This window comes from Antedon mediterranea, chromosome 4 (genome assembly GCF_964355755.1).
Source record: "Antedon mediterranea chromosome 4, ecAntMedi1.1, whole genome shotgun sequence".
Taxonomy (NCBI): domain Eukaryota; kingdom Metazoa; phylum Echinodermata; class Crinoidea; order Comatulida; family Antedonidae; genus Antedon; species Antedon mediterranea.
Window position 1 is genome coordinate 13,481,744 of NC_092673.1, and position 10,099 is coordinate 13,491,842.

At 35.4% G+C, this 10,099-nt stretch overlaps 1 long non-coding RNA gene across 1 annotated transcript; it reads left to right on the forward strand.

Annotated features, from left to right (window-relative positions):
- The first annotated feature begins 3,784 nt into the window (after positions 1 to 3,784).
- On the forward strand, positions 3,785 to 5,325 carry LOC140048036 (uncharacterized). Its single transcript, XR_011845035.1, has 4 exons — positions 3,785 to 3,803; positions 4,299 to 4,388; positions 4,557 to 4,604; positions 5,088 to 5,325. It is a non-coding gene; the product is annotated as an uncharacterized lncRNA (long non-coding RNA).
- The last annotated feature ends 4,774 nt before the right edge of the window (positions 5,326 to 10,099 follow it).

Consider the following 10,099-nt stretch of genomic DNA (forward strand, 5'->3'; position numbering starts at 1 on the left):
CCTATAAAACCATACAACTGGACAGAACACACAACAGAGTCACAACTTTCCAAAGAAACAACAATGGTACATTTTCATCTACTAATACCAATTTGCCATCATTACCCAGTCAATTTAAACTAAAAGATGCTTCCAAAGATTGGTTTATGTGTGCCATTTGTACCCTTAAATGTGATGTAATTCCTTGTATAAAATGTTCTTGTCCTGTAAATGTGTTTGACGTCACAAAGGCATCTGAATTGAGTAAACAGTCACTATTGCGTGTAGAACTGACTTGTAAAAAATGCTCAGACACATTGCTATATCATCAATGTGATAGTCATGAATGTAAGTGCCAACAGAAGGTGAAGAAAATACAAAAAGCAGTAACTGAAATCAACAGTAAAATTAATGAGGTCATACCAGATGAACTTAATGTAATTTAAAAGTACTTATACATAGAGCATGTATTTAAATACGGTTTTAATATCTAATGCATATTATTATTTTTGTACATTTTTTAGTAAATCATACAGCAGGTTTCTTTAATTTTGTAGCCATTGAAATTCACTGTTATACAGACATCCAACAAGACACAAGGTATTTGTAAAAAAACTATTACCAGAAGGTCTGCAGAATTTCAACGGTTTGAGAAAAGCATACATGGTGGCGTGAAGCAAAGCCCAACACAACAAACACAGCCTGATGTAGATGTAGGTCTCGCATTAAAGACTGATTGTGATCTTGGTTGGCAGCAGTTTCGTAAACTGAGGAGGTAAATAACAATTATTAAATATATATATAAATATTTCATTCAAGACAATAATCAATACAAAGCAGACTACATACAAATTGTAGTTCATTTTGTAGAAACAAAAGCAGCATTATAGTGATATGAAACCTTCATTACTACAGTATTACTGTACTATCAATACTTTTACAGGTATCTGAACGTAAAATGCGTTCAATGCCGAATTTGATAGTGCAGGATTATGTACATGGAGAATGGTGAAACTAGTGTTCAAAAATGAAACTGCCAGTAGGGAAAATGGGTTTGAAGAAAGAGAAGCACCAGTTGTAAGAATCAAGATTAGCAAAACATAAATATTTTCCAAGAATTCATTTTTATAATTTGTTTGTTTTAGATTAGTGAACATTAAACCACATAATGAAGAAATTTTCCTAAAATTTGGTGGCGACAAAGGTGGCGGCTCTACCAAGTTTGAGATCCAGATTTGTAGCATAGATAGGCCAAATGCACTGAAGAACATATTGGTGGTTCTATTGTTCAATGCACCAGACTACACAGTGAATCTGGCAAGGACTCTTCCATTACGGTAATAGTCAAAGAAATAACAGACTTGCATGTACAAGTTTGGAGGTAAGAAATTTTAAGAGATTTTATGTAATACATTTTTTATTTGAATGAAGAAACTCTTATCCTTTTAATTTTGATAAATTCTTATTCTTCATCATAGAGGGTACAATATCAGACTGTTCTTTTTCGGAGACTATGACTTCCTTTTGCGGATATATGGACATGTTACAGAGAGTTTAAATTAAATAGTATTCCTACAGTTTGTAGATTGTTCTTTATTGACTTTATTTCTTAGGCCGATATGGTTGTTTGTTTTGCCATGCCACCAAAGACCACATGAACAGTGGCATTAGCAAGGAAAACAGAAACATGGTGTCACTCCAGGAGGACTATAAGCAATTTGTTGCCCATGGCTGTCATGAAGAAACCAGCAAAGACATACCAAGAAATGGTGTTCGAGAGTCAATGGTAAACATTGATATTGACTATGTAAGTTTTAACTATATTACAAAAAAACTACGCAATACAAGGCATTTTAACTGTAATGCATTATTCTAATCCATTTTAATCAAATGGTTTTACAGGTTTCAATTCCTTGCCTGCACATTTCACTAGGAGTGTTCAAAAAGTTGTTAGACCTATTAGAATCAGATGCCCATAACTTGGACCGACAAATATATAAACTCAGGTAACATTACATACTTTTACAAAATCAATATACTAGAAAGAAGCCCATTTTGTATTTAAGTTGTGTTGGGTGCTTGGCCACTAACCACAGCAATGGACAATGTGCTGAAGAAGCATAAAATCGACAGGCAAGCATATCATGGAAAAGCCTTTATCGGCAATCATGTTCATAAATGTTGCAAGGTAGGCTTTTCAGATTCCATAATAAAATTATAGTAGACTAATAAAATGTTTTGCTCGGTTGTTTACTAACTGTGAAATGTTTGCTCCTAAATACAGATAAACATCATATCACATTTGATCACCGCATGCCAGTCAACTTTTGACGAGCAGTCAATGGACTTACCTATAGGTATTGCGAAGGATCTGTAACTGGAATTAAATACCATTAAGGACAAATACTGTTGTTTAGCAAATATTCAATTGTGGAGCAGAAAATTAACCATACCAGATCGCTTACTTACTTTTGTGGCTTTTCACATGAATAAATCTTCTGGGCGCCTGGTCTACTTGAAAAAATCGCCGATAACAATAATAAATAGCGCCCTCATTTTAGAGGGCTAAATTTGTAATATTTGTTGTCTGCTCGTCAGCGCACCAAATTTTTTTTCGGCGATTTGTTCAGCAAAGCTTCAACTATTCAGGTATTACGTTGCCAAAATTCAGATTAACGGCAAACCTGCAAATATTTTTTATTTAGGCATAAAGGCTGTTTTAATCACCGTGACGGCCTGTGTCATTGTAATTTGTGAACTTTATTACCACTCTATGGCCTACATAGGATAGTTTTGTTTATTTATTACAGTACATTTGTCTATTTTACTAAAATTGTTCTAGTGATTGGTCTTGTCATCAGTAGCCTTATTTTCGAACATAAATTTATATTTATTATTTGTGATATAAGCAACATTAATATTTCTATTTTTTTAAATTATTTTTTGAAGTAGGCCTATTCTAGGAATCTGTGGAAGAAAATTAAAATCAAAAACATTAATTCGCTATCCAGTGTCAAATTTAAAATCAGATATACTTAATTTCATTCAAATTAATCCAAATTTAGAGAAAGAAGAACTCTATCGTACAAATTGCAACCAATGAAAATATCTCATAATTGGCAACAACATACTGATGAAGCATGCTACATATATACACAACAACAGCGACCTGGTAGAACATTCTGTATTGTTTGCATGTCACCTTTCAGGCTAAACAAACAAACTAAAGATGCCTTACAATCTTTGGAATTTATTTGCATCAACTGTGAACAAGTTTTTAAAAACGGTGCTCTAAACCATGTCTGCAGAGGTAAGCAAGTTACAGCACATCAGTCCTTAACTAATGCCATTGAAATAATTCATAATAAAATACAATGTTGACCAATACCTGAAAATTTACAGCGGTTAGCCGACAAGGTTTTGTGGAGAACTCTTAAAGAAAACGATATTACTATAATAACAAACGTTTGAACTTAACTTCATATAATTATCTTTACCACAGCCAACGAACCCTCCAACGACGCACCAGAGATAGCAACATATAGAAAAAGAGAGCAAAGGTGAAAGTAAGGCACATGCACAGGTACATGTACTGCAATGTACTGATTGCCATCTGGCTTGGGACCAGCTTCAGAAACTAAAAAGGTAATATAAAGAAGTCATAGTAATTTTTAAAACTGTTTTATAATTTGTCATTTTACTAGATACATTGGCAACAAGAAAGAAAGATGCGCTTACACCAACAAGAACTGATTGACGGCAAACTTTTTGTTTCAAGACACAGTCCTGTTGTTGAAGTATCTGATATTAGAAAATACAGGGAGGTATGTATACTACTGTATACTGTACTGTATAATAATGAATTTGTTTACATATTTAATTTATGGTGTGAAAGGAGCAAATTTTCCTCAGAACAAATAATTAGGCCTAGGATACAAAACTAAGCCTAGCTACCCCACAAAAAATAAATCCGGGATCCCAGCGGGATCGTATAATCCCAGCGGGAAATCACAATCCCGGTGGGATTTTTTTCTCGATTGTTCTCTTGATTGTTCGGGATTAACCAGGATTTTTTGCGAATGTATCGGGATGAATGGGATTTTCTTCTTAAAAACAGGATACGTCGGGATATTTTCCCGATTGTTTGGAATTAACCAGGATTTGTTTCTAATGTATCGGGATACGTTCGTGATCAATCAGGATTTTAGAGATATTATTAGAGTATTATAATTATTGTTATTATAATTATTATTATTACTATCATCGTTATCATTATATGTATTTATATATATAAATTTCTTTTTATTCATCCGCCGAAGCTGGAGCATATTGAATCAATGCAAACGCAATTGCATAATAAAGTCGATGGACTACTAAAATGTAAGCATTGCATTCGAGCAGTGTACAAGGTATGTTTCTGTATATCAATACACACTAACGAAATATAAATAACACTAAACTAAAATTATTATTATTTGGTTTCTGAAATAAATGTATTAGCCAATGATCATCATCACCACCAACCACCTAGTAAAAATCAACAACTTAATCTAATGAAAGTATTTGTTATTTTACAGAATCCTCAATGACCGAAGATTCTCCTATGGATGAGGAAAACAGTGATGGTAAGACAGTTTTATCGATTAACCCATTGAACCATAATTTAATTATCCAAGTAGAATCGATTAATATTATATTTGTATGCATATTTGTTGATTATTACCATGCATTATCATGTAATTATTAAATTTTATATAGAGCCTAATACGATGCATTGACTGTTTCGATCCTTATGTTATGTGTTAGGAGGTAACTGTTGGTTCGGATCTCCTGTATAATATTATAAAAGAACATGCAAATATATACAGGAATGCTTACGTTGCATTCATCAGCTGGGTAACCAATAGCCTAATACCTCAACAAATAATTCATCAGCTCGATTGCAGTACGCAAATCAAACAATAAAAACATGTTAGTGTAAAAAGTCTGTTAATTATCTCATGTTCCGTTGCAGTCTGTCTCGTACTGCCGTTAAAAAGAGACTTCAAATTTGTGTAAACAATGTTAACAATACAATAAAAAACAACTATTACCATTAATTTCTTTAGACAGGTATGGCATACTTGGGTGACGCCAAATGGGGAATGCGTGTCAACACTCACAGATTAAAAAGTTGTGAAAGCTTCAGCACCACAGTGGAGAAGCTGGCACTCTCTCTCCTTGAAATGGTGGTCACCAGGGAGGAATGTGCAAACACAACAATATACGACCATGGCAAGAACAAGCAGCCATTGGCCAAAAACAAAAGAGAAGCACTGAGAAGTGAGGACTGTATATTTATCTAACTTTAAATATAACTATATGCCTAGGTTGTATAATTTATGTAAACAAAACAATTGAGCTGAACAAAACACAATTTTAAGTGTGACGAAACAACATGTTTACCAACCCCCTTTTCTACAAAACATATAAAATAGTACAGTGAAATTTAAGTGGATTGTATCTAATTAAAAACATTGTTCTAAATCAATTTTTATTTGAATTTTCAGGTCATCTCTTCGCTTGCTTCAACATCGAAGAAACAAAAAAACAAAACGTATAGGAGGAAATTGTCAAGAAATTAAATGATAAAATCCGAGCAATAAGAAACAACAAATACAAAATCAATTAAATGACAACAAAATGAAATTAATAAAACAATGAACCATGCAAAACAATGAAATGAATTAATAATTAAATCTGTTACCTATATGCTGTACCGTTTCCATACGAGAGAAAAATCTGTGACATCACCTGCTATCCTGCCGCTAACAATCTGTTTTAATCTGAACATATGTATATTTTAAAGATATTTTCTTAATTCTATCTTTTTAAATTTACAATTTTTTATAAAAACACATTGCTGAATTTTATAGTTTTATCTAAATTTTAATAGAATCCATGTATTATTCATTTTATGTAAGTATTTCGATGTGGAGAGCCTCTCGACGGTTATTTTTATTTGTAACTTTTAGGTTATCCGGCCTCATTGACTTACTTTTGTATTGTTTTTTTGTACTGTTCTGTATATTGGCGAAATAAATGATATGATATGATATGATATATGACAACCCGACAAGTGATCTGTTAATCCCACCATCCACCACCACCATTTCGATCGGGCAGCCGGAATTTTAGCCGACTAATAACCCCGATTTCAGCCGAGAATCACAATATAATTATATTGTTATATTGTGATATCCAGTTATTTTTATAATTTTGGGATTTCGATCAGAATAACCGGATCCCACCAGGAATCCCGACAATTAATTTCGATCCCGATCAAGATTTAGATTGGTCCCTGGTCCCGATCCCGGTCGGGATCCCGATCAAGATTTCGATTGGAATTGACCTGATCCCGCCAGGAATTCCTTCCAATCCCGATCGGGATTTCTGTCAGGATCCTAACGGTAAAGCGTCCTAGTAATCCCGATCGGGATTTCGGCCGGGATCCCACCAGGAATCACGACAAATATTCCTGATCCCGATCGGGATCCCGATCAAGATTTCGATTGGGATTTGACCGGATCCCGTGGAGAATTTCCTCCCAATTCCGATCGGGATTTCTGCCGAGAAAGCTTCCCACCGGGAATCCCGACCAATAATCCCGATCCCGATCGGGATCCTGATCAAAATTTCGATTGGGATATTTTCTTCCAATAATCCCGATCGGGAACGGGATTTCGGCCGCGATTTTTCCCAACAATCCCGATCTGGATTTCGGTCGGGATCCCACCGGGAATCCTGACCAATAATCCCGATCCCGATCAAAATTTCGATTGGGATTTCCTTCCAATAATCCCGATCGGGAACGGGATTTCGGCGGGGATCCCGTCGAGAATTTTCCCAATAATCCCGATCGAAATTGTAGGGTAGGCTAGGCCTAAAGACTGTCCCTTAGAGGACCATAAAACCATTTAAGACCAGGAATGAGGAGGGGAGAGAGAGAGAGAGATGCGCGCCAGTCGGAAAAACCTACCCGTCCTCTTTCAGCTGCTGCACACCAAACATATGGAGCTGGAGCTTGTATGGATTATTGTTCTGCTCTTCTTTAACCTCGAGTTCAACACTTTTTCCAGCAGCCCAGTTTGGATTTTTCAATCAACCGATTTACAAAATTATAAATAATTCAGAAGGAGGAGTGCCATGATTATAGCTGCTATCAAGACTCGTATCACGATGAAGAGGGTATGAAGAAAGGCCGCTAATAACCAGTACACACAGTACACGCAACCAAAGAGGCACGAAAATATCGAAACGCGCAATTAATTTCACATTCCATATAATAAAACCGTGCGTCACCACCTCCTCCTGCAATCCTCCGACGATCTTCTCTCACGAGCGGATAGGTCGACGATCGCATCACTGTCTCCGTGTTCGTGATATACTTTTTGTGAATAACATTTCGTTGTATTCAAACGTTAAGAGCGCTCTACTCCATGTTAATTTTATTTTAAAAAGACATGGCTGATAAATTTTAGGGGGTGCTAAAGCCTGTTTAGCCCCCGACTAAATCCGCGCCTGAGTACAGAACAGGAAATGCAAACATTACATGCAAAATGTGAAAGCAGAACCTTGCTTTGTCTTGATAAGGACTACTTTGTAGAGCAAGGGGAGGTGGAGGAGTTAGCCAAGGAGATTTCACAATAATAATTTAAAATATTTTATAAACTATTAATTTGTATGCATAGGTTTCAGTACCAAGTACTGAACTCGTCCGAGCTTTTGGGGCATAATCATTGTGGCCAAATTTGGTGAGAATCGGATATAAACTGTGGCCTCCAGGCTGTTCACAGACACACACACAGACACACAAACATACAGGGGTGAAAACATAACCTCCTTGGCGGAGGTAATAATATACTCACCGATGAATCATTTGTCACAATCTGTAGACCCTCTTGACTCGGTTGAGTTTCTGTGTGGGGTACAGCCGTCGGTACAACATTCAATAGATGGTTTGTACATTTCATTGATAATTGTAAGCATGAAATGTTCAGCTAAAAATACAGTGATTCTGGTAGCAATATGATAGGTTGTTGATCGTCTGGGGGTTGATTAATCTCGAACCAATAAAAACGGCGGAGTAATCCTGCATATTTGGGTTCTTTGTTATGTTCAGTAAGTTGTTGTGGTATGTTCTCATTTTTAGCAATGACGACCCATTTCTTCATGTGTTTTGACGGTGAACTGGTCGCCGGATGCTAACCTCCACAATGTTGATCTGTTCGATCAGTTGGTTAAAGATTTCGAAGTGCAATCGTCAGAGACAATGACAGTTTGTTCCAACGACATCGCATAAATAATCCTCGTCAAAGTCATTTGTGCCGTTAAAACAAACACCCATCATACCGCGTTGTAGTTGCGGTGACAATAGGACATGATGAGCATCATACACATTAATTTATGAGAATCTTCTAAATGTCCCTTAAAATTGTCTATAGGCTACACAACAAAAACATCTAGTGGCTGGAAAGGAGACCAGTCGGCGTCATAACGCATCGTAGCAACTGAAGAAGTCAAGCTGACAGCTAGACGAAACTGTCAGTTTTATTGGTTTACTATCAAAGAACTACTTATATCATAATAAAAGTAATGATTTATCATGCTTATTTTGCAGTATTACAGGCTTTAGGAGAGCGCACAAAATAAAAAAGATGACATGCTACGTAATTATTTTAATTAGCACAAACATTTTTAAGAAAGCATCATTAATAGAATAGCACACCTTATGTACCACCTGTAATTGTGATAAGCATAAATTGGTAATATTTTTTACTTTTTTTACACTATCACAAATGTGCTGTAAATGTATTTCAATTTCATTTTTCAATAATTTTAGAAGAAAAATGTGATGTTGATTATATTGACAACATGTCATGTAATCAAATAAAAATAGAACAGTAGGTGAATCATTTATTGTATTTTTAATTAATTAATTACGGATCTTGTGAATAAGGTAGTGGTGTCTGAGAAAAGGGCACCGGAGACAACTCAGTAGGGTCAAATAACAACAATAATAAAGACATTTCATTTATATCTGTATTTATTTATAATCAAAATTTCAATATCTTTCAGGTTAAACCTACTTACATGGCATAATGGTGGTATTCCACAAGATGAATTGTTGATTAAAGTGGGTAGCGGTAATTTTAAACAAATGTTGCAATTATGTAATGTTGAACACCACAACATGACAACACAGTGCTTCGAGGCCTATGACTCAAGTTTCAATTTAAGAACAGGCCTACAAAACTTGCCCATGATCATGTAAGTTTTAAGTACTAGCTTTTATTTAAATTTTATAGATAATTTCATATTATATAAATATATAATGATATATACAGTGGAACCGTAATCACGCAGCCATAACATCGGCAGGGGTACGAGTCTCACTCACTCCATGGTTCTGGTGGTAGAACGAGTCTTCTCGGATAAGGACTATAAACCGTAGGTCCAGTGTACACAACTTGCTCGTGTGCACTTTAAAGAACCTAGTACATCTTTCGAGACGAGTAGGGGGTTACCCGGTGTATTAGTACATCACAGCCACTGATCACCAACTGGGCCCTCTGGGAGATCAGTCTTTGACTGAAGAGGTCACCCAGTATAAAGATAAAACAAATAAATAAATAATATTACAGCTAATGCCTAGAATGTGCTAACAGCAGATTGACCAGGCCATTATCTCAAACCATCAAATACAGAATGTGCAGTCAATTGAAATCATCCCAGGGCCAATGAATTGGCAGATACAGTCTCTTCTCTAACAGACTATTTTAATATAAATAAATCTTGCTATTAATTCATAGAAAATACAGTTTTTAGAAGTGGATATCCCATTACTACAGTATTACAATATTTCCAAGGGGCCAATTGTTGGGAAGCTTGACAGATTATTAAAAGATATCCGAGTCCATAGACAAGCCTATCATGGTAAAGCCTTTGTAGGAAATCAAGTCCATAAATGCTGCAAGGTAAATAAATAAAGACTTTAATTGTTTTCGGCAATATTTTTAATCAACTGAATTTATGAAATGTATAGTAACCAAAATTTATTTTTTATTATTTTCAGCCTTAA